The following is a 26,498-nucleotide window of genomic DNA, read 5'->3' as shown; positions in this document are numbered from 1 at the left end:
GCCCAGTTGCTCCGCGGCATGTGGGATCCTCCCAGACCAGGGCTGGAACCCATGTCCCCTGCATTGGCAGGCAGACTCTCAACCACTGCGCCACCAGGGAAGCCCCTGCCATTGCATTTTATTTAGTACCTTTATTCTTAGCTGCTTTGAAATCTTTGTCTTCGAACTCCAATGTCTGGACTCAGTTGATTAGTTGACTGATTCCCCACCCCTCCCCCATCCCCCACCGTCAGGTTCAGTCACAATTTTCTGTTTCTTTGTATGTTTTGTCAATTAGATTATATTATATTGTAGCAACTATGAATTCTGCTTTATTTTTCTGTGGGTTGTTGGTATTTTTTAGTAACTTGCTTAAAGTATGGAGTCTGTACAGCTTACAGCCACTGATGTCTCCTTTTCAGTATTTTTACTTTAATCTTTAGCCTGGCTTCCTAGGGTTCGCTTCTGTATCTGCATAGCTTGGTGTTCAGCCAGTGCTTTGGGTGGAAGTTGTGGTCAAATACCTTGAGCCTATCAGCCTCACACCACTGATGATCCACCTCTGTTTAGTTTGGGAAACACACTAAAAGTTGCAGCCAGTTTTTAGTCTCACTTGGCCTTTCGTTTTTGCTCGCTTTCTTGGGTGTCCCTTTTAGTTAACCAACTATGTGTGGAGAGTTTGTCTTAGATCTTCTGTGACTCTCTCATTTTAAGTGTCTTATATTAATTTTCTGAATGGGCTGCTGCCACAGTATAGGGAAGCTGTTCTTTCCTAACTTGGATACCTACTTATAGCTGGCAAATGTTCTGTTCATATTTGCCCTCCTGACCTAATTGATCCTGCTTCATATGGCAGCAAAGCTGCTATTTTGCTTTGTTTTTTTTAATTGAAGTATAGTTGATTTACAGTGTTACATTAGTTTCAGGTATACAACAGAGTGAATAAATATTTTTATAGATTGTACTCTATTCAAAGTTATTATACAAAGAAAAAGAAAGAAGAAAAAAAACAAAAATGTTGTTATAAAATATTGGCTGTTTTCTCTGTGCTGTACAATATCTCCTTGTAGCTTATTTATTTTATACATAGTAGTTTGTGCCTCCTAATTACCTACCTTTATCTTGCTCCTCCTCCTTCACTCTCCCTACTGATACGTTTTCCATATCTGTGAGTCTGTTTCTGTTTTGTTATATCCATTCATTGTTTTATTTTTTAGATTCAGCATGTAAGTGATAACATACAGTATTTGTCTTTCTCTGTTTGACTTATTTCACTAAGCATAATACATTCTAGGTCCATCCATGTTGTTGCAAATGGCAGGATTTCATTCTTTTTTTTCCTTTTTTTATGGCTGAATAGTATTCCATTGTGTGTATATGTGTGTGTGTGTGTGTGTGTGTATATATATATATATATATATATATTCCAGTTATATATATATATATATATATATATATATATATATTCCAGTTCTTCTTTATCCATTCATCCATTGATGGACAGTTAGGTTGCTTCCATATCCTGGCCATTGTGAATAATGCTGCTGTGAACATTGGAGTGCATGTATCTTTTCAAATTAGTGTTTTCATTTTCTTCAGATATATTCCCAGGAGGAGAATTGCTGGATCATATAGTAGTTCTATTTTTAGTTTTTTGAGGAACTTCCATACTGTGTTCCAAAGTGACTGCAGCAATTTACATTCCCACTAACAGTGTAGGAGGGTTCCCTTTTCTCCACATTCTCACCAACATTTGTTGTGGTCTTTTTCACAATAGCCATTCTGACAGATGTGAGGTGATACCTCACTGTGGTTTTGATATGCATTTCTCTCATGATTAGTGATGTTGAGCATCTTTTCATGTGCCTGTCAGCCATCTGTATATCTTGTTTGGTAAAATGTCTATTCAGGTCTTCTGCCAATTTTTTTTAATTGGGTTTTTTTCCTTTGATATTGAGTTATATGAGCTGTGTATATATTTTGGATATTAACCCCTTATCGATCATATCATTTACAAATATTTTCTCACATTCAGTAGGTTGTCTTTTTGTTTTGTTGGTGGTTTCCTTTGCTGGGCAAAAGCTTTTAAGTTTAATTAGGTCCCATTTGTTTATTTTTGGTTTTGTTTCCTTTGCCTTAGGAGACAGATCCAAAAAATATTGCTACCATTTATGTCAAAGAGTGTTCTATGTTTTGTTTTAGGAGTTTTATTGTGTCTGGTCTTACACTTAGGTCTTTAATGCATTTTGAGTTTATTTTTGTATATGGTACGGGAACAAAGCTGCTGTTTTTAGGATCATCCTCAGGCAAGAAGACCAGTGCCTTCCACTGTTTTTACCAGAAACTCTAGCAGTTTTTTGTAGAATAAGCACTGCATTTTGTCTCATAATGGTTGTTTCCCAGTGCTTTGAAATAGGTGGGTTCTTTGTGTGTGACATGTGTGACAGTTTTGTCAAGTTTTAGGGGAGGATTCGCTCTTTTTTTTTTTTTTTGGCTGCGTTGGGTCTTCGTTGTCGTGCATGGACTTTCTCTAGTTACGGCCAGAGGAGTACTCTTCATTGTGGTGTGTGCGCTTTTCATTGTGGTGGCTTCTCTTGTTGCAGAGCACAGGCTCTAGGCGCGCGGGTTTCAGTAGTTGTGGCACATGGGCTCTAGAGCGCAGCCTCAGTAATTGCGGCGCACAGACTTAGTTGCTCCACAGCATGTGAGATCTTCCCAGACCAGGGATTGAACCCGTGTTCCTTGCATTAATTAGCAGGCAGATTCTTAACCACTGTGCCACCAGGGAAGTCCCGAGGATTCACTTTTCATTCTTCCGTTAGTGGAAGTTGGCTAGCTGTCAATTTTTTTTTAAATTTTATTTTCTCAAAAATTGAATAAGTTTTAGTCTTTAAAAAAAAATAAGTCATATCTCAGATATTTTTTCTAGGTCTGAATTGTCCTGTACCGTTGCCACTAGTTACTTGTGGTTATTTAAATTTTAGCTAACTAAAATTAAATTAAGAAATTAATTTTGTTAGTTACGCTGAGCACCTTTTGAAGTGCTCAGTTGCCACTTGTATTGGCTGCTGCACTGGACAGTGCAGATATAGCACATTTCCATTATTATAGAAAGTTCTGTTACACAGGGATGCTGTAAAATCTTTGAGACAAATTGTAACTAATAATAATGGCTACCATTTTCTGAGTACTCACTGTGTGTTGGAGTTTACATTGATTAATCCATGTGCTCTTCCAACACCCCTTGAGATAGGTACTATTATGATCCTTATTTTACAAATGGGAAACCTAGACTCCAAGGTTAACGAGCTAACCCAAAGTCACACAGTGCAGAAGGGGATGGGCTTGGAATTTAATCCTAATTAGTCTGATTCCAGAGTTTGGGGCATTATTTTGTTGTATTGCCTCTTTGATGAGTCGTGCTTAGTTTCTGACTTGAAAAGGTTTTTATGCTTTGCTATGTTTGAATGCTATTTGATGGTTTGGGGGAAATGATTCTTTTCATATTTAAGTTGTTTGCTTCTATTTCTTAGAGTTTTTATTATCTGAATTTTATCATATGCCACTTTAGCATCTACTTAAATAACCATATGGTTTTCTCCTTTAGTTGTTTTAATATGATTATTTTGTTAATACCTTTGCTGTCGAATAATCCTTGAATTCCTATATGAAGTTTAGTAATCTATCTGGTAATCTGTCAAAAGAATATTATGCTCAACTTATATTTTATTCAATATTTTAATCAATACGTTAGAATAGTCTGCCATTTTCTTCTTTTGCATTGTTTTTGCCAACTTTTAACGTTAAAGTAATGTTGGACTTTATAAAATGAATTGGGATTTTTCCTTTTTCACTCTTTTTCTAGATTAGCTTAAATAATAATGGAATGCTGGTCTGTTATTTAAACATTACTCTTCTGTAAAACCATCTTGATTTGGAAATTTAAAAAATGGTGTGTGGCTTGCAGGATCTTAGTTCCCTGATCAGGGATTGAACCTGGGCCATGGCAGTGAAAGCCCAGAATCCTAACCACTAGGCCACCAGGGAATTCCCATTGTTTATCTGTTTTATATATAGTAATGTTAATCCCAAGCTCCTAATTTACCCCCCCATCCCCTTTGGTAACCATAAGTTTGTTTTCTATGTCTGTGAGTCTATTTCTATTTTGTAAATAAGTTTGTATCATTGTTTTAGATTCCACATATAAGTGATATTGTATGATATTTGTCTTTGTCTCACTTCACTTAATATAATCTCTAGGTCCATCTCTGTTGCTGCAAAAGGCATTATTTCATTATTTATGGCTGAATAATATTCCATTGTATATATATACTACGTCTTCTTTATCCATTCACCTGTTGATAGACATTTAGGTTGAAAGATAGGATAGATTTAATGTCTTTGAGTATTAGCTGTTTCTGCTACACTGTTATCTGGAGAGCTTGTAATTTTAGTTTGTATTTCCAACTGGAATCCATTTTTCTTTTGGGTTTTGTGTATGTGACCATTTCATTTATTTTTACTTTGTAAACATTTTTATTGGGTCATAATCAAGATGTGGACTGTACAAATCAGTACCTTCTGAATTGGAAGTTTTTTTCTTGTCTGTTTTTGGTAACTAAATACAAGATTAAATTTTGTCAGTATTCTACACTAATACTAAAGACGTATGTTTTTATTCTAGAATGTATTGTGTTATTTACTTCCTTGTTTTTGTTTTTGTTTTTAAATCCCATTCAGAAGTATACTGAAAAGTTTCATTATACTTTTATCTTTGTCATGGTCTCCATTCATTTTAATGCTTTTAAATTTATTACTTAGTTGTTTTTGTTTCTAAATTTCTGGGGGTTTTTTTCAATCTATATTTGTATTGTTTTCCCTTGGTCATAATTAATGCTATTTTGTTTTTATTACATTAAACATTTTATATTTATACAATAATTCTATGTCTGTAATCTCTGCTGTTTGTTTGCCCCCCTGTAGCTTGTAATTTCAGTTGGTTTGTTTATTCATGTGTCTGTTTTCTTTGCTTTCACTGCTTTGAAGATGGCATTCCATTAACAACTACTGGCTTCTGTAGTTTCTAATGAAAGGTGTGCTGTCATCGTTATCTTTATTCCTTTGTATGTAATGTGTCTTTTCCCCTACTCTGCTGTTAGGGTTTACTCTTTATTATTAGTTTTTAGCAATTGATTTTATGATGTGCTTTGGCGTGGGTTGTTCTTTGTTTGTTTTTTTGTTTTGTTTTTTTTTTGGGCCACACCATGCTGCATGTGGGATCTTAGTTCCCTGAACAGGGATCGAACCCACACCCCCTGCATTGGAAGCGCCGAGTCTTAACCACTGGACTGCTGGGGAATTCCTGGCATGGTTTTATTTAGAGGTATAATCCTCAGAGATTATTAAATTTGGGGTTATTTTTGTTAAAGTTGGAGAAAATTTGGCCATTTTCTCTTAAAATATTTTCTGATCTTTTTTTATAGCCTCTCTGGAATTCCAGTTACACATATATTAAACCACTTGATAATGTTTCACAGGTAGTGGGCCTATGTGTTTTTTTCCCCCACTCCTTTGTTCATCTTCGTGCTTCGTTTTGTCTGTCTCCCTTCAGTTTTACTAGGTTTTTCTTAAATATTTTGAAGCAGTCTTGTTAGGTGCACATATGGTTATAATTTTTTCTTCCTTAGAATTGACATTTTTATAATTATAAAATGTTCAGCTTGTGTCTAGTAACTTTCTTCTTGAAAACTATTTTATCTGATATTAGTATAGCTACTCCAGCTCTTGCATAGTAACAGTTTCCATGACATGTTTTTTGCATCTTTTTTTCTTTCATCCTATTTATGTCTTTGATCTCTAAAGTGTGTCTCTTGTAAGCAGCATATATTTAATCTTTTTTTTTTTTGGTATCTAGTGTGACAATCTTACCTTTTGATTGGAGTGCTTAATTCATTCTCAGTTACTATCACTATTTATATGATCAAATCTGTGTTAGTTGTTTTGCTAGTTGTTTTCTATGTAATGTATTTTTTTGTTCGTTGGTTCTTCCTTATTTGCTTTCTTTTGTATTACATAGATACTTCATAGTGTTCCATTTTAATTCCTTTGTTAGTGATTGCTCTAGAGATTCCAGTATGTCTCTTAGTTTATCACAGTCTACTTTAGATTACTACTAACTTGATTTCAGTAAAATATAGAAACTTTCTCCAGTATGGCTTCTTTACCTTTTCTTTCCTTTGTGCTACTGTTGTTACATATGTTCCATTTATATGCTATAAACCCAGCAATACTGTTATAGTCATAGTTTACACACTTTTATGATTTTTAAAGAAGTTAAGAGAAGAAAGAAAAAAATACATAGTCTTTCCTATTAACCTGTATATATTTACCATTTCTGGTACTCTTTAATTTCTTTGGGGGTTTGGGTTATGGTTTGGTGTTATGTCCTGGCGCTAGCCAGTGTGACTCCATTTCCTCTCTCCTCCTTTGTGCTATTATTGTTTTATGCAACTTTAAAAAAATCAGTTAAGGGAAGAGAACAAATAGATTTATATTCTTTAATACATTTACCAGCGTAGTTAACCTTACCTGTGCTGTTTATTTCTATAGGCATTTGAGTTACTGTCTGAGGACACTTTCTTTCAACCTGAGGATCTTCTTTTAAGGCAGGTCAACTTGAAATGAATTCTCTCAACCCATGATTATATGAGGATTTCTTTATTTCATTTTCATTTTTGTAGGTTAGTTTTGATGAGTATAGAATTCTTGGTTGGTAATTTTTTCTTTCACCACTTGAATAATGTAATCCCTTTGCTTTCTGGCCTCTGTTGTTTCTGCAAAGTCTACTGTTAATCTTGTCGTTCCCTTGTACATCAGGAGTCACTTTTTTCTTACTTCTTTCAAAAATTTCTTTGACTTCAGTAGTTTAACTGTAACTATGTGTATCTTTAAAAGATAAGTTCATGTTCATTAATTGTTACAAGAAAAGGCACAAAAGCCAAATATTTTCCTCCCTTTGTATTTTGCTGAGTGATAATTTATTATAAAATAAAAAGTTATAAAATATTTTTCATTTTGGTAATTTAAAATTTTTTTCACTTAAAAATTTCCTGTTTGAGCCAGAATATCATTTCTTATTTAGGAATCATTTCAGTTCTTTTGTGGGGTGGGGAGGTCATACTTTTATTTATTTATTTATTTTTAGAGTTATTGGATTATGTCCATATATATAGTCAGTAAAACCTTTTACTTTTTTTTATCATGGCCAGGTTACATGATTAAAGTTTCATGGACATAGGAAAACAAAAATATTTTATTATTTTTATGTTAAAAGATTCCATTCATGGATTCAGCTTGGTGTCAAGTGCCTTTTGGGATACATAAATTTTCACATTTTAGAGAGGAAAGATGGTACTTAACCTTTCAGCAGGGTCTGTGGTAGTATCCTTGTAATGAAATACCTTAGTATTTTGTTGTAGTATTTACACTTAGTAGGGACATAAAGATATAGTTTCATGCCAGTTCAGGTCAGGTCTTTTTCCCTAAATGTGTTTTGAAACTAAACTTTCATCAAAATGTTTTGGATTTCAGAATTTGGATAAGGAAATATGAGTTCAAGAGCCACTAAATTTTATGTTTTACCATTAGGTTTGTGTATATTCACATATTTTTACTTTTTGTTTGTGGCTGCCGTCCTGTTTGTTGCATAAAAGTTTATGACAGTTATGGATTGTATACTTCACTGTTAAATAAAATTCCTCCTTGTTCTATTTAATGCTTTTTGAGGTCAAATTAGACTTATCTAATGCTATACTGTTTTTCCTCTTTTTTGGGGGGTTGGTTCTACCTCCTTCCACCCACCCCCATTTGCTGATATTTATTTCTTTATCCTTTTCTCTTTAAACCTTTCTTTTGTTTTAGGTATGTTTCTTAATTTGATTAATTTGCTTCTTAGAAGTTACCTGTTTTCAGGTCTTCTGTTTTTATAAATGAAAATCACGTTTATTTAATTTTAGCAGAGCTCTTTTTTTTGTACTTGCAATGTATATTCTAATTGCATTTCTCTTGAGTAAGCTTTTTTTTTTTCTAGTCAAGTTCTCTTTTGTTTCTTCCACTAGTTTTGCCTCAGTAGGAGCCAGTCAGGTGGTTCTGATTGTTCACCTTGGTCTCCCTCAAGTTACTGAATGTCCTCAAATGGAATATACTTATTCTTTGCCTATTCATGAGTATGGCTCCCTTTACAGGGTCAGTTTTGTGGGGGATGGTTTTATTGGTCAGTGGTGAACTAGTAGACCATGAAAGACATGATAAACTTTGTTTCAGCTGCCCTTTAATGAATACATTTTCAAATTAATTACCTTATTCCAAGAGTAGCAGAGCCTTACTGTTTCCCTGCTCAGCTTGTACAGCTGGGATTGGAACAGTCCTCACGGTCCAGGGACTGACTGACTGATTGAGCCTATCAGTGCAAAATTCAGATGGCCTCCTAAAGGAGGCAATGAATAAGTAGATGTGGTGAACCAGGCAGCCATGGAATCCTGGCTCTTCATAGTCAAGGCTCCAGTTTCCACTGGGACTTTTCAGTTCCATGCCTCCTTCCCCCATGAAAAGAGAGTAAAGAAAACCTAGGTGCATGCAAGTAAGCACATGTATGTATACACAGATTGAAGCCCTCTCTCCTGTGAGCTGTATCCACAAAGAAGACTCAGAATTCCTGTAGTTTTGGATCTGAGTACTTGAATTCAAGAACTATCTTGAAGTTCGTGAGTTAGTGAAAAATCATTCATTCAAACTAGATGTTCAGTACTTTTTCTGTAAAGGACCAGGTGGTTTATATTTTATGCTTTGTAGTACAAATACTATCTCTATAGCTTTTTCCTTCTTTCTTCTTTTCCTTTAGAAGTATAAAAATCATTCTTAATAAGTTATTGGCTGAACTGTTTATTATTTTTTAAACTGTGCTTTTTCGTAGCTAGCAGGCTGTAACTTGCCCACATTACCAATTTAAAAGTATGTTATTTTTTACACAAGTTTCTGTTAATATTGAACAAACTTCGGCAACCTTATTTCAAACAATGCTGAGTACTGGAATTAGATTGCTATATTTGGTAATGAATTTACTCATAATTTTCTGAGTATGTTAGGTTTTTGAATTTTAATTTAGAGATCTATCTTTAAGAATTAGGAAGCTTAAATAATATCAAGAAGCTTTATGATAACATCCATGCTTAATTACTGTATTTCCTAAATATATTTTGTTTGATAATCAGTGTTAGGTCTTATATGATCATTTGTGCACATAAGTGGTCATATATAACTATGACTTCAGCTTAAGCCAGTTCTATATTTAGTGGTAAAAAAAATTGTTTTTTGGCTTTTCGAGTTTTTGTTTTATTGTGCTCAGCCTGCATATGTGTTATAAATATTCTTTTGTACATGACAAGTGTTCAGTTTTTTCCATAATTGACTTACAGTATTACATTAATTTCAGGTGTACGACACAGTGATTCAATATTTTTATACATTACAAACTGATCACCACAGTGGTAAAACTGACTTGTGCAGCCTTACTGGATACGTACTAATAATAATTTAAATACACATTCTGTATGGTATTAGTTTGTAGGGTTAAGCCAATTTGATTATAAATTAATTTAGTTATTTTCTGTATTATATCTCCAATTTTTTCCTGTATAAAGCAGTATACTACTTTATTCTGCCTCTCCATTCTTTTCCCTCTCTTTATTGACAGATTGTTGTGTAAGAATGGGCAACATATTTAACATTCCATATTTCCAGCTCCCCCGTATTCATATACAAATCTTTGTGCTGCTACCTCCACTGTTACAAAATTTCTGTAGAAAAGATCAGTGACTTGTTGCTTCAGAATCTAGTTATTTTTTGCCTTCCTCCTTCTTAGCAAATATGTACTTCTTCCTAGGTGCCTACTATTGTGTGCACACAGGGAAGGAATAGAGATGAACGGGAGATAGGTGCAAGGTGAAGGGAGGAATTAGCATTGGGAATGGTTATATCTTTCAAATTTGGGGCTCTTGACACTACCCACTAATCTTATTCTCTCCAGCCTCTTTTTCCTGTTCCCTGAATTATTCAATTCCAACTTTCAACAGTCAACTCACAAGACTCACCCTCATCACTTGATCTGGCCTCCCACTTAGGTAATTAGAGGCCATAGGTGTAAATTCCCTTCCACTCCCTTCTCCACCTGAAAAACATGTCTGTATTTTTTCATTCATAATTACTTTCTAAGGGAAAGGAGGGGAATTGATGATTGAAGATTTGGACTAACTACTCCACGGTATGGGAAAGAGAACTAGGGCTGAATAAAAAGATTGTTAGATTATGCCAAGAGTCAGCTGATATTTAAGGATAGTGTGTGATTCTAAAAGTAAATTGCTACAGGCACGAGAGGATCATGAGTGGTTAATGGAAAAAGTAGTTGATCCTTGTTTGATTCTCATTTATTTCAGCTACATGTATGTGTTTCATGTAAAATGTACTTACTGTGATTTGCAGTTGAAAATGTTTGGAATTTGTCTCCTAAATCTGAGACCTCCTTTTCTTTTGCTTAACCCATAAATATTGGTGTACAAAGGGGTATTGTCCTTGATCCTATTCTCCCTTCACTAATCATAACTGCAGTTCAGATTTGAAATACTTATATGCTGGTGGTCCACACTCTTCAGTTCTAGAACTATGCTAAACAGTCTATCCGAAACTTATTCATTACATTCTGGCTAAAATTACTTTTCCCTCATTTTGAGTAATTGTGTAATTATCCATGAATTACCCATGCCAGAAACTTGCAAATCATCTAGAATTTCAAATTTCTTCCCTCGCTGTAACTGTTACCTCTCCATCTTCACATATTCATTCATTAAGTAAATCAGTTCTGCCTCTAATTTATCATCTACGTTTCTCTTATGATTGCCTTAGTTTGGTCTCTTATTTTGTTACTAATAGACCAGCCTTTTAATTAGGGGGCTAGTTTAGCATAGGTTTTAAGAGCATGGACTGTAGGTTCAGACATTCAGGTTTCAGACCATGGTCTCCTCTCCCCTCCATTTACATTGTCATATAGCTTGAGAACATTATCTAATCTCTCTGAACCTCAATTTCTTCACCTTTGAAGTGGGGATAGTAATTGAACCTACTTTACAAAGCTGTTATGAGGACTGAATGAACTAATACATATAAATTTCCCAGTAAATATTACCTGATCTTACAGTGAAACCTTGTACTAATGCAAATACAGATATAATTTGATTATTTCCTGTCCCCAACACAGCCTTTGTTTTCAAACGGGCAGGTTAAAATTCTTATTGGGATAAGGGCAGAAGTACAAGGTAGAGCAAAGTTGGGCTGGGAAACATCTGACAAGGAATGTAGGGTGGCAGAGAGTTCCTGTGTCCCCAGTGTCTCCTGAGCCAATTTATGTGAATCAGACTGGAAAAAAAGCTGCCAACTAATAGAGATGCCTGGAATTTCTGAAATTTGACTCTCCGGTTTGTGTGATTGAATTTCAAGGCCTTTGCTTATTTTGTTAAGGCAAGGTTTTTACCTTATTTTAATTGACATAATTTTAATCATATCTCAATTTTCCCTTCATATTGTAATTAGAATGATTTTTTAAAGCTGAAGTTTAATTATAATAGAACAGATTATTATATTTTGGTATTTTAATTTAATTTTTTAATCTCTCTTTTATATAATATTTACTTTTAGCCCATGCATTTAGATATCAATATGTTTTATTGATGCCTTTGCTAATTAATTTTTGCATCTTCTAAGTATTTTTCCATGTTCTTAAATATCAGGTTGAACTGTATAAAATTGCCATATTTGCAGGTCACGAGTGGTCAAATACTGGCAGTTTTATATGGTTCAGTCTAATGCTTTATTCTTACAGCAATGAATAAGTACTGTTATATGTCTGATAATTTGATTTGCTTTTATTCTTGAATAATAGCTTAATCAGGATACAGATTGCTGGTTGACTGTTATTTTCTCTAACAGCTTTGAAGATAAACATTCCTGTTATCTTTTGACAGTTTTTTTTTAACTGATGAGGTCAGCTGTAAGTCTGATTTTCTTCTATTACTAGTAGTTATTAAGAGTGTTTTTCGGGAGTTCCCTGGTGGCCTAGTGGTTAGGATTCTGGGCTTTTCACTGCCATGGCCTGAGTTCAATCCCTGGTCAGGGAACTGAGGTCCTGCAAGCCACACGGCACGGCCAAAAAAAAAAAAAAAAAGTTCTTCATTTTTGCTATGTTTATGTGCGCACATTTATTTTTATTTACTCTGCTCAGGACTTGGATTGCAATCTGAGGGTTCATTTCTTTAGTTCTGAAATTTCCAGCTATTATCTCTTTAGCATCTCTACTTCAGCTCCTTCATGAACTTTTAGAACTTCTATTTGACACATGCTGGAGTTTCTCATTCAGTTCCCCCCCCCCCCTTTTTTTTTTAGTATCCAAAATGTATTTATTAGGATGGTTTCCCATTCATCTTGATTCAGGGTGATTTTAGTGCTGCTTCTGTCTGAAGAAGCGTCCTCCTGTAAGCCTTGCTTTTTCCTCCTGTAGGCTGGCAGAAGATAGTAGAGCAGCCAACACAAAAAAATGTTTGTGCATGGCTAAAGACAGTGGTGATTTTATAGCATCTTGAGCATTTCACATTCATGAAATAGGAATAGGGGCTCTGCACCAGGTGCTTCTTCTTATGTTTCTTCTTCTTTTCTGGAGAGGGATGAAGGAGATCCTTTGTGAGAGGCTTGTTCTTGTGGGGAGGTTGTCACTGCCAGAAAGGCTCATTCAGTTCTTTAGCTTGCTTCTTCTCTTTTGTGGTTTCTATCTCTCCTTATCTGTGTTGAATTCTATGTGATTTCTTCATATCTATCTTCTACCTTGATAATTTTTTTTACAGTTATCACTTATTTGACTTGTGTTGTGAGTTTATTCAATAATTTTATTTTCTTGATTCTTTTCCAGATCTACCCATTTTCATAGATCCCATTTGTCACTTTGTAAAAATTTTACACATATTTGAAGTCTTTATCAGACTGATTTGTCTTCTGTGGATTAGGTTTCTACTTCTTGGTTTATTGTATTTGTTGACTCTAATAGTACTGAAATTTCTTCATATGCATTGTAGTTTTATTTATGAGCTTATCTTCAGTGGGAGTTCAACTTGTGCCTTGGGTTGGGAGGAGTTCTAATGAGATGGTTTTGTGTTTGTAAGGGTCCAGACAAGCTTCTTTTTGTTGTTGTTGAAAGAATATGTGAATTTACTTACCTAAAGAGGAATCCCAGGAAAAAAGTAGCTGTTAGGCAAAAATAATGACTTCTGCTTCGTGGACATTTTGTTTGGAGTTCTGAGTTGATTAAAAAGGAGATTTTAAATAAGAACTTGAACTTAGGATAGAGAACAGAAGAGAAACATTGAGTTCAGCCTTGGGAAAGATGACTAGTATGATGGACTGGTTTCCTTGGGTTCCTTCTGGTTCATAATAGATTTACTTCCAATTTTCCATTCAGTGTTTCTGAAATCTCAGAAAAACTGGTGCCAGGACATGAAGGTTCAGGGCTGGAGATTGCATCACTACATGAACTTCCCCTAAATCATCCGGCATTGGATAGATTACCAGTTATTATAAAAGAATATAGCTCAGGAACAGCCTGGAAGAGATGGAAGAGATGCATAGGCCAAGGTATGTGGGAAGAGGTGTGGAGCTTCCATGCTCACTAAGTATGTCACTCTTCCTGAATATCCCCAAGTTCACCAACCTGGAAGCTACTCCTAGACAAGCTTCTTATTAGTTTCTTGACTTGGCCTTTCTATGTACTGTGCAGATAGTACACACTTTGGTTATGTATCTATGCAGGAAGCTTGTTTGTGTTCAGACTTCTTGTGGATGACTCCACGGCTGGCAAGGATTTTAGGTTTTAGAGTACTTAAAGCCTGCCCTATGGCTTTATTGAGGGAGCTCAGTTTCAACTTTTAACCTTTGTCTTCCTATTCCCAATGGTGGTAACGATAACCCCTCTGGCCCATTTGCATCACTGCCTTACCACTTAGGCTTTGAGTGCCCTTTTTTGTTTCTGGCACTTCAAATTTTGACTTCTTGGTTGTAGACTCAGTTATATATTTTTAGACCTTTAATTTGTTATATGTTAGCCATTTCTGTGTTTGAGTTGGGGGTCAGGTGGTCTTAGATCTGCTTAGTGATCCATCTTGAATGGAAGTCCACCAATTTAATGAAGCTAAATTCCAGTTAACAACACTGTGGAGATAAACTAGTTTGTAGACTTGTCTATTTTAGCCTTTAAACACCCCCCCCAATAAATTATACATTTTAGTAAATTGACACTTAAAAGAAATTAATCTAATAGGTATGAATGAGTCTCTCAGAACTTTGAAGTAATGAAATCAGTTCTAGGGACGTTATGCGTAAAAATTGGTCAGTAGCTTTGGCTTTGAAGTTTGGGTTTCAGTTTTGTATAGTAATCAAAACTCAACATGACAACTAGTACTGAGTGATTGAGTCAGGAGCACACTCATCTCATCACTAATTACAAAGGCATTGTTACTCATAAACTCAAATGGAAAATGACTCACATTTTCAACACAAACATTTATATAATTTAAAAATTTATTTATAAATATAGAAGTAAATAGCAGAAAGATCCCTAAAGAAGCTTCAACTCTTTTTGTTTTGGTGGTAAGACACCTTGGCTGCTGGGTAATCTGACAGAAGTAAGTAGTCAGCATAGGAATGGGTTTGGCTGATGTCTGCAGACTTAAATTTTCCTGTGTCTCATTGGGGGTTCTTTCATGCCTTAGATTTCTGAATTCCAAGCTTCTCTGAAAACCTTTATGGCAAATAAGAGTCTTTCTCAGATGTATCCCTCTATTCCTCCTGTGCTTTGGGTTGTATTTGTTCTGCAGTGTTTAGGTATCCTTTTGCCATCTACATTTTTTGAAAAAGATAAGTCACAAACTGTGATGTCAGCTTGCCAGGTAGAAGTAGAAATTGTAAGAATCTGAGAATCAGCTTATTGAGTTCAAAAAACAAAACCTGGTATGACTTGTATCAAATCATACATAAAAGTATATAATGGATACTTTTATATATTGAATGTTTCTTGCTCAGAACAGAATGTCTCTTCAGAGATATTCCTTCAGAGATATTCCTTCATTAAGATGTTACAAATTTCTTAAGAACTTTCTCAATATTTTACATATATATAATTATATATACATATAGTTATATATACATATAGTTTTCTATCTGTAGACTCCTATTTTTTTTTTCCATTTGTTAACTTCGCACCTGCTCTTCTTGGTTTGCATGCTGTTTCTTCCTTTCCTAGTTTTGTTGGGGGTCCCCAAGACCATCCTCAGGTTCAGTGATTTGCTGGAAGGACTCACAGAATTAAGAAAAGCTCTTATACTCATGGTTGATTTTATTGCAGTGAAAGGATACAGATTAAAATTAGCAAAGAGAAAAGGTGCATGGTGTAAAATCCAGGAGAAAGCAGATGCAAGCTTCCAGGTGTCTCCTTTCAGTGGAGTTGCACAGGGAGATTCTTAATTCTCCCAGTTACAATGTATGACAATATGCAGGAGGAGTATTGCCAACCAGGGAAGCTCACATGAACCTCTGTGTCTGGGTTTTTTTTTTAATAAATTTACTTAATTTATTTGATTTTTGGCTGCATTGGTTGGGTCTTCGTTGCTGCGCGTGGGGTTTTCTCTAGTTTTGGCGAGTGGCGACTATTCTTCGTTGCTGTGTGCGGGCTTTTCATTGCGGTGGCTTCTCTTGTTACGGAGCACGGGCTCTAGGCGTGCAGGCTCAGTAGTTGGGGCACACGGGTTTAGTTGCTCCCTGGCATGTGGGATTTTGCCAGACCAGGGGTCGAACCCGTGTCCCCTGCATTGGCAGTTGGATTCTTAACCACTACGCCACCAGGGAAGCCCTTGTCTGGGGTTTTTATTGGAGACTCAGTCATATAGGGATGCAGCATCCACAGAACTGATAACACCTGCTTGGACTCCAGCCGACCCCACAGGTCAAACTGAATACAGATGGCCCAAGGCCTCAGGCAAACAGAAATGCTTTTATCAGGCATAATATTCCAAGAGTTCAAAGGCCATCTCCCATATGCCCATCAAGGGCTAGTGTTGAAGGCCTTCCTTAGGAATACGCGGGGTTTAATGAACCCAGGCTAACCAAGCATACTCTTTCTTGCACATTAGTGAATGCATGTTAATCCTTCAAGACCATGTATAAATGTCACCTCTTCAGTGAAAACTTACGTTATGCACTGTAAGAAGTCAGTTGCTCGTGTATTTTTGCTCCTAAGTTACTTATCCTCATCTCCTCTGTAGTTTTGCTGTATGTTTCCAGGATTTTAAAAAAATATTTGTTTGTTTGTTTGTTTGTTTATTTATTTATTTACTGGCTGCATCGGGTCTTAGTTGTGGCATGCAGGATCTTTCATTGTGGTGCGCAGACTTCTCTCTAGTTGTGGCACACGGGCTCTCTAGTTGTGGCGTGCAGGCTCCGTAGTTGAGGCACATGGGCTTAGTTGCCCCATGGCACATGGGATCTTAGTTTCCCAACTGGGGATTGAACCTGCTTCCCCTGCATTGGAAGGCAGATTCTTAACCACTGGCCCACCAGGGAAGTCGCTCTACGATGGTTTTTAATTCATGCCATCTTAGATGTAAAAATATTTACATTCATTTTCCCCTTTCTCCTGACCATACTGTTTTTACCTTTGATTCGAAAAATTGTTTTTATGCATTTCCTTTGAGCAGGATCTTTGTATGCATTTTGTATTATAAAAACAATATTTTGTTTTCATATGTAATGGTAAATTTGAGTTTGTTTTACCAATGTACGTATGTCTGCTGAGGGACTGATATTCCTGCTTTTAGCATGACATTTTGTTTTCATTTTTCATTACAATTACTATATAAGGTACTGTAGTTTGTATATGTACAACTCTTTGCAGTCAAATGCTCTGCCACTGAGCTATACCTCCTATATGTACAACTCTTGGACTGTTTATATCCTTGTCTTTGTATGCTGCTTCCTATAGTTGTGTGTGGTATAAACTATAAAAATCATATACTAGTCTTGAACCCTTTTTTTTTTTAATATACTGCAGTTTTATTTCAGTCGCACAAACAAAGTATATAGGAAATTTAAATGAAACAGTGTGGTAGAAATAGCTGAGAAACAAAAAATCTAAAAAGGAAGTACACCTAAAGGATGAGAATTCAATATATACTAGTGTTTCATCTTTAGTTTTGATTGACACTTGATGCTTTCAAATTTTGAAACTTTGAGTTCATGATGACTATTCTGAAGAGATTTCAGCACCAGCACTAAGATTTTGTACATTTAGTTGGTTTGCAATTGACTTGTTAGCCATTTACATAGTGTATAGTACAGATTTGTCACAGGTCAGATCACAGTGTTGAAGGAAAGAAGTACCTTCCTGTAATTAGAAAGGATCCCCTGAACTGCACTCACCTTAAGACATCCAGTATACAGGAGCATGAAAACCATCATAACAGTGTGGCTCCAGGGAACATAGTTTTGATAAGGAAAATAACCTAAGCTTCTGTTTCCCATCTTAATTACTGAAATCTCTAACAGTGACAGAACTGTCACATAGGACAGTAAATGTATACAATAATTCAGTCAAACTTCTTGGAAAGAACATATTTAGCAATCTGGGATAATGCAGAATGACAAGAAATATAACGTGATTCAACACTGGTTCTTTTTGTCATTTTACACAGACATCATGTATGTTCGTTTTTTTTTTTTTTATAATAAACTCGTTTTTTTAATGACAGAATCTTTATTTTTATTTTTTAAATTTTTGGCCGTGCAGCACGGCATGCAGGGAACTGATCTCAGTTCCCTAACCAGGATCAAACCTATTATCCCTGCAGTGGAAGCCAGAATCTTAACCACTGGACCACCAGGGAAGTCCTGACATGTTAATATTAGACCAAAGCACAAAACGTTTAGTGCATAAACCAGTTTCTTTTTTAAGATCTAGCATTTTTATTGTAGTCTTTTATTTTAGTTTGTACCGCTTATACCCAGTACTCTATCCTACTGTAGATTGTTTAACTTAATCAACAAAATCTAAAGTGATTCCTGACCAGATTTATGGGGGACATAAACATTTATATCATCGAAGTGTTTGCGTAACCAAAAGTGCAATAATAAATATGAAAATGCCTATTTCATTTAGAAAATAATACTTTATAAGCTTGCTGCATCTTTTTTTTTTTGAATTTTTGAATTTTATTTTATTTATTTTCTTATACAGCAGGTTCTTATTAGTAATCCATTTTATACATGTTAGTGTATACATGTCAATCCCAATCGACCAATTCATCACCCCCCCACCCCCCACCCCACCACTTTCCCCCTTGGTGTCCATACATTTGTTCTCCACATCTGTGTCTCTATTTCTGCCCTGCAAACCAGTTCATCTGTACCATTTTTTTCTAGGTTCCACATATATGCTTTAATATACGATATTTGTATTTCTCCTTCTGAATTAACTTCATTCCGTATGACCTCTAGATCCATCCACGTCTCTACAAATGACCAAATTTCGTTCCTTTTTATGGCTGAGTAATATTCTGTTGTATATATGTACCACAACTTCTTTATCCATTTGTCTGTCGATGGGCATTTAGGTTGCTTCCATGACCTGGCTGTGGTAAATAGTGCTGCAGTGAATATTGGGGTGCATGTGTCTTTTTGAATTATAGTTTTCTCTGGGTATATGCCCAGTAGTGGGATTGCTGGGTCATATGGTAATTCTATTTTTAGTTTTTTAAGGAACCTCCATACTGTTCTCCATAGTGGCTGTATCAATTTACATTCCCACCAACAGTGCAAGAGGGTTCCCTTTTCTCCACACCCTCTCCAGCATTTGTTGTTTGTAGATTTTCTGATGATGCCCATTCTAACTGGTGTGAGGTGATACCTCATTGTAGTTTTGATTTGCATTTCTCTAATAATTAGTGATGTTGAGCAGCTTTTCATGTGCTTCTTGGCCATCTGTCTGTCTTCTTTGGAGAGATGTCTATTTAGGGCTTCTGCCCATTTTTTGATCGGGTTGTTTGTTTTTTTAATATTGATCTGCATGAGCTGTTTAGATATTTGGGAGATTAATCCTTTGTCCGTTGATTCGTTTGCAAATGTTTTCTCCCATTCTGAGGGTTGTCTTTTCGTCTTGTTTTTATTTCTTTTGTTTTGCAAAATCTTTGAAGTTTCATTAGGTCCCATTTGTTTATTTTTGTTTTTATTTCCATTTCTCTAGGAGGTGTATCAAAAAAGATCTTGTTTTGATTTATGTCAAAGAGTGTTCTTCCTATGTTTTCCTCTAAGAGTTTTATAGTGTCCAGTCTTACATTTCGGTCTCTAATCCATTTTGAGTTTGTTTTCGTGTATGGTGTTAGGGAGTGTTCTAATTTCATTCTTTTACATGTAGCTGTCCAGTTTTCCCAGCACCACTTATTGAAGAGACTGTCTTTTCTTGTGTATCCTTGCCTCCTTTGTCATAGATTAGTTGACCATAGGTGCGTGGGTTTATCTGTGGGCTTTCTATCCTGTTCCATTGATCTATATTTCTGTTTTTCTGCCAATACCATATTGTCTTGATTACTGTAGCTTTGTATAGTCTGAAGTCAGGGAGTCTGATTCCTCCAGCTCTGTTTTTTTTCCCTCAAGACTGCTTTGGCTATTTGGGGTCTTTTGTGTCTCCATACAAATTTTAAGATTTTTTGTTCTAGTTCTGTTAAAACTGCCATTGGCAATTTGATAGGGATTGCATTGAATCTGTAGATTGCTTTGGGTAGTGTAGTCATTTTCACAATATTGATTCTTCCAATCAAAGAACATGGTATATCTCTTCATCTGTTTGTATGATCTTTAATTTCTTTCATCAGTGTCTTATAGTTTTCTGCATACAGGTCTTTTGTCTACTTAGGTAGGTTTATTCCTATTTTATTCTTTTTGTTGCAGTGGTAAATGGGAGTGTTTCCTTAATTTCTCTTTCAGATTTTTCATCATGAGTGTATAGCAATGCAGGAGATTTCTGTGCATTCATTTTGTATCCTACAACTTTACCAAATTCATTGATTAGCGCTAGTAGTTTTCTGGTAGCATCTTTAGGATTCTCTATGTATAGTATCATGTCATTGCAAAGAATGACAGTTTTATTTCTTCTTTTCCGATTTGATTCCTTTTATTTCTTTTTCTTCTCTGATTGCTGTGGCTAAAACTTCCAAAGCTATGTTGAATAATAGTGGCGAGAGTGGGCAACCTTGTCTTATTCCTGATCTTAGAAGAAATGGTTTCAGTTTTTCACCTTTGAGAACGATGTTGGCTGTGGGTTTGTCATATATGGCCTTTATTATGTTGAGGTAAGTTCCCTCTCTGCCTACTTTCTGGAGGGTTTTTATCACAAGTGGGTGTTGAATTTTGTCGAAAGCTTTCTGGGCATCTATTGAGATGATCATATGGTTTTTATTCTCCAATTTGTTAATATGGTGTATCACATTGATTTGCATATATTGAATCCTTGCATCCCTGGGATAAATCCCACTTGATCATGGTGTATGATCCTTTTACTGTGTTGTTGGATTCTGTTTTCTAGTATTGTGTTGAGGATTTTTGCATCTATATTCATCACTGATACGGTTTGTAATTTTCTGTTTTTGTAGTCTCTTTGTCTGGTTTTGGTATCAGGATGATGGTGGCCTCATAGAATGACTTTGGGAGTGTTCCTTCCTCTGTAATTTTTTGGAAGAGTTTGAGAAGGATGGGTGTTAGCTCTTCTCTAAATGTTTGATAGAATTCACCTGTGAAGCCATCTGGTCTGGACTTTTGTTTGTTGGAAGATTTTTAATCACAGTTTCAATTTCATTACTTGTGATAGGTCTGTTCATAGTTTCTTTTTCTTCCTGGTTCAGTCTTGGAAGGTTATACCTTTCTAAGAATTTGTCCGTTTCTTCCAGGTTGTCCATTTTACTGGCATAGAGTGGCTTGTAGTAGTCTCTTAGGATGCTTTGTATTTCTGCGGTGTCTGTTGTAACTTCTCCTTTTTCATTTCTGATTTTATTGATTTTATTTGAGTCCTCTCCCTCTTTTTCTTGATGAGTCTGGCTAATGGTTTATCGATTTTGTTTATCTTCTCAAAGAACCAGCTTTTAGTTTTATTGATCTTTGCTATTGTTTTCTTTGTTTCTATTTCATTTACTTTTGCTCTGATCTTTAGGATTTCTTTCCTTCTGCTAACTTTGGGTTTTGTTTGTTCTTCTTTCTCTAGCTTCTTTAGGTGTAAGGTTAGATTGTTTACTTGAGATTTTTCTTATTTCTTTAGGTAGGCTTGTATAGCTATAAACTTCCCTCTTAGAACTGCTTTTGCTGCATCCCATAGGTTTTGGGTCGTCGTGTTTTCATTGTCATTTGTCTCCAGGTATTTTTTGATTTCTTCTTTGATTTCTTCAGTGATTTCTTGGTTATTTAGTAATGTATTGTTTATCCGCCATGTGTTTGTGTTTTTTACGTTTTTTTCCCTGTAATTCATTTGTAATCTCATAGCATTGTGGTCAGAAAAGATGCTTGATATGATTTTAATTTTCTTAAATTTACTGAGGCTTGATTTGTGACCCAAGATGTGATCTATCCTGGAGAATGTTCCGTGCGCACTTGAGAAGAACGTGTAATCTGCTGTTTTTGGATGGAATGTCCTATAAATATCAATTAAATCTGTCTGGTTTATTGTGTCATTTAAAGCTTCTGTTTCCTTATTTATTTTCATTTTGGATGAGCTGTCCATTGGTGGATAATCTGTCAATTGGTGTAAGTGAGGTGTTAAAGTCCCCCACTATTATTGTGTTACTGTCGATTTCCTCTTTTATAGCTGTTAGCAGTTGCCTTACGTATTGAGATGCTCCTATGTTGGGTGCATATATAATTGTTGTATCTTCTTCTTGGATTGATCCCTTGATCATTATGTAGTGTCCTTCCTTGTATCTTGTAACATTCTTTATTTTAAAGTCTATTTTATCTGATATGAGTATTGCTACTTCAGCTTTCCTTTGATTTCCATTTGCATGGAATATCTTTTTCCATCCCCTCACTTTCGGTCTGAATGTGTCGCTAGGTCTGAAGTGGGTCTCTTGTAGACAGCATATATATGGGTCTTATTTTTGTGTCCATTCAGCAAGCTTGTGTCTTTTGGTTGGAGCATTTAATCCATTCATGTTTAAGGTAATTATCGATATGTATGTTCCTATGACCATTTCCTTAATTGTTACGGGTTTGTTTTTTTTGTTTTTTTTTTAAATTATTATGTATTTCTTTATTTATTTTTGGCTGTGTTGGGTCTTCGTTTCTGTGCGAGGGCTTTCTCCAGTTGCGGCTAGTGGGGCCCACTCCTCATCCCGGTGTGCGGGCCTCTCACTCGTGGCCTCTCTTGTTGTGGAGCACAGGCTCCAGACGCGCAGGCTCAGTAGTTGTGGCTCACGGGCCCAGTTGCTCCGCGGCATGTGGGATTTTCCCAGAGCAGGGCTCGAACCCGTGTCCCCTGCATCGGCAGGCAGACTCTCAACCACTCTGCCACCAGGGAAGCCCTATGGGTTTGTTTTTGTAGGTCCTTTTCTTCTCTTGTGTTTCCCACTTAGAGAAGTTCCTTTAGCATTTGTTGTAATAAAGCTGGTTTGGTGGTGCTGAATTCTCTCAGCTTTTGCTTGTCTGTAAAGCTTTTGATTACTCTATCGAATATAAATGAGATCCTTGCCGGGTAGAGTAATCTTGGTTGTAGGTTCTTCCCTTTCATCACTTTAAGTATGTCATGCCACTCCCTTCTGGCTTGTAGAGTTTCTGCTGAGAAATCAGCTGTTAAGTTTATGGGAGTTCCCTTGTAATTTGTCATTTTTCCCTTGTTGCTTTCAATAATTTTTCTTTGTCTTTAATTTTTATCAATTTGATTACCATGTGTCTCGACATGTTTCTCCTTGGGTTTATCCTGCCTGGGACTCTCTGTGCTTCCCAGACTTGGGTGGCTATTTCCTTTCCCATGTTAGGGAAGTTTTTGACTATAATCTCTTGAAATATTTTCTTGGGTCCTTTCTCTCTCTCTTCTCCTTCTGGGACCTCTATAATGCGAATGTTGTTGCACTTAATGTTGTCCCTTAGGCTGTCTTCATTTCTTTTCATTCTTTTTTTTTATTCTGTTCCTCAGCAGTGAATTCCATCATTTTGTCTTCCTGGTCACTTATCCGTTTTTCTGCTTCATTTATTCTGCTGTTGATTCCTTCTAGTGCTTTTTTCATTTTAGTTATTGTTCATCTCTGTTTGTTTGTTCTTTAATTCTTGTACGTTGTTCTTTAATTCTTCTAGGTCTTTGTTAAAAATTTTTTGCATCTTCTCGATCTTTGTCTCCATTCTTCTTCTGAGGTCCTGGATCATCTTCACTATCATTATTCTGAATCCTTTTTCTGGAAGGTTGCCTATCTCCATTCAGTTGTTTTTCTGGGGTTTTATCTTGTTCCTTCATCCGGAACATAGCCCTCTCCCTTTTCATCTCGTCTGTCTTTCTGTGAATGTGGTTTTTGTTCCACAGGCTGCAGGATTGTAGTTTTTCTTGCTTCTGCTGTCTGCCCTCTGGATGCTTGCTGCATCTTTAATGTCTTTACTAGTGGGTGACAATGAGTAGTTGATAGAAAAAAACGAACTATATACTTGAATTATTGTAATGCATCCATCACAGGTTAATCTAAAAATGAAGTTTCTATAGAAACAGGAACTGTTTTAACAAGGAAATAATGCTCCCTCTTTCAAACCTCTTTGAAATGGTAATGGTTGCAAACCTGCAGCATTTAAAAAACTATGCTGCAGCCCTCTTGCAAGAACACCAGAATCACAACTAGCTGCTGGACAGACATCGACAGGAAGACACTGGAACTCACCAAAAAAGATACCCCACATCCAAAGACAAAGTAGAAGCCAAAATGAGATGGTAGGAGGGGCGCAGTCAGAGTAAAATCAAATCCCATAACTGCTGGGTGGGTGATTCACACACTGGTGAACACTTACACCACAGAAGTCCACCCACTGGAGTGAAGGTTCTGAGCCCCACGTCAGGCTTCCCAACCTGGGGGTCTGGCAACGGGAGGAGGAATTCATAGAGAATCAGACTTTGAAGCCTAGTGGGAATTGATTGCAGGACTTCGACAGGACTGGGGGAAACAGAGACCCCACTTTTGGAGGGCGCACACAAAATAGTGTGCACATCGGGACCCAGGGGAAGGAGCAGTGACCCCGGGGGAGACTAAACCAGACCTACCTGCTAGTGTTGGAAGGTCTCCTGCAGAGGCAGGGGGTGGCTCTGTTTCACCGTGGGGACAAGGACACTGGCAGCAGAAGTTCTGGGAAGTACTCCTTGGCGTGAGCCCTCCCAGAGTCTGTCATTAGCCCCACCAAAGAGCCCAGGTAGGCTCCAGTGTTGGGTTGCCTCAGGCAAAACAACCAACAAGGAGGAAACCCAGCCCCACCCACCAACAGTCAAGTGGATTAAAGTTTTACTGAGCTCTGACCACCACAGCAACAGTCAACTCTACCCACCACCAGAGCCACGCATCAAGCCTCTTAGATAGCCTCAACCACCATAGGGCAGACAGCAGAAGCAAGAAAAACTACAGTCCTGCAGCCTGTGGAACAAAAACCACATTTACAGAAAGATAGACAAGATGAAAAGGCAGAGGACTATATACCAGATGAAGGAACAAGAAAAAACCCCAGAAAAACAACTAAATGAAGTGGAGATAGGCAACCTTCCAGAAAAAGAATTCAGAATAATGATGGTGAACATGATCCAGGACCTCAGAATAAGAATGGAGGCAAAGATCGAGAAGATGCAAGAAATGATTAACAATGACCTAGAAGAATTAAAGAACAAACAAACAGAGATGAACAATACAATAACTGAAATGAAAACTACACTAGAAGGAATCAATAGCAGAATAACTGAGGCAGAAGAACGGATAAGTGACCTGGAAGACAGAATGGTGGAATTCACTGCTGCAGAACAGACTAAAGAAAATAGAATGAAGAGAAATGAAGACAGCCTAAGAGACCTCTGGGACAACATTAAACGCAACAACATTCGCATTATAGGGGTCCCAGAAGGAGAAGAGAGAGAGAAAGGACCAGAGAAAATATTTGAAGAGATTATAGTCGAAAACTTCCCTAACATGGGAAAGGAAATAGCCACCCAGGTCCAGGAAGTGCAGAGAGTCCCATACAGGAGAAACCCAAAGAGAAACACGCCAAGACACATGGTAATCAAATTGGCAAAAATTAAAGACAAAGAAAAATTATTGAAAGCAGCAAGGGAAAAAACGACAAATAACATACAAGGGAACTCCCATAAGGTTAACAGCTGATTTCTCAGCAGAAACTCTACAAGCCAGAAGGGAGTGGCATGATATACTTAAAGTGATGAAAAGAAAGAACCTACAATCAAGATTACTCTTCCCGGCAAGGATCTCATTTAGATTTGATGGAGAAATCAAAAGCTTTACAGACAAGCAAAAGCTAAGAGAATTCAGCACCACCAAACCAGCTCTACAACAAATGCTAAAGGAACTTCTCTAATTGGGAAACACAAGAGAAGAAAAGGAACTACAAAAACAAACCCATAACAATTAAGAAAACGGTTATAGGAACATACATAGCAATAATTATCCTAAACGTGAATGGATTAAATGCTCCAACCAAAAGACACAGGCTTGCTGAATGGATACAAAAACAAGACCCATATATATACTGTCTACAAGAGACCCACTTTAGACCTAGGGACACATACAGACTGAAAGTGAGGGGATGGAAAAAGATATTCCATGCAAATGGAAATCAAAAGAAAGCTGGAGTAGCAATACTCATATCAGATAAAATAGACTTTAAAATAAAGAATGTTGAGACAAGGAAGGACACTGCATAATGATCAAGGGATCAATCCAAGAAGAAAATATAACAATTTTAAATATATATGTACCCAACATAGGAACACCTCAATACATAAGGCAACTGTTAACAGCTATAAAAGAGGAAATCGACAGTAACACAATAATAGTGGGGGACTTTAACACCTCACTTACACCAATGGACAGATCATCCAAACAGAAAATTAATAAGGAAACACAAGCTTAAATGACACACTAGACCAGATAGATTTAACTGATGTTTATAGGACATTCCATCCAAAAACAGCAGATTACACGTTCTTCTCAAGTGCGCACGGAACATTCTCCAGGATAGATCACATCTTGGGTCACAAATCAAGCCTCAGTAAATTTAAGAAAATTAAAATCATATCAAGCATCTTTTCTGACCACAGTGCTATGAGATTACAAATGAATTACAGAGAAAAAAACGTAAAAAACACTAAC

The 26,498-nt window shown here is 36.4% G+C and overlaps 1 protein-coding gene and 1 pseudogene across 3 annotated transcripts in view; one reads left to right on the top strand and one right to left on the bottom strand.

Moving 5' to 3' along the window:
- The window catches only part of TRIM33 (tripartite motif containing 33), a 156,495-nt gene that overhangs the window by 47,412 nt on the left and 82,585 nt on the right, over positions 1-26,498 (top strand). The window lies entirely within an intron of this gene.
- LOC118900690 lies at positions 12,524-17,577 on the bottom strand (annotated as a pseudogene).

This window comes from Balaenoptera musculus, chromosome 1 (assembly GCF_009873245.2).
Source record: "Balaenoptera musculus isolate JJ_BM4_2016_0621 chromosome 1, mBalMus1.pri.v3, whole genome shotgun sequence".
In the NCBI taxonomy this organism is placed as follows: Eukaryota; Metazoa; Chordata; class Mammalia; order Artiodactyla; family Balaenopteridae; genus Balaenoptera; species Balaenoptera musculus.
This window is presented reverse-complemented; position numbering and strand designations above follow the sequence as displayed.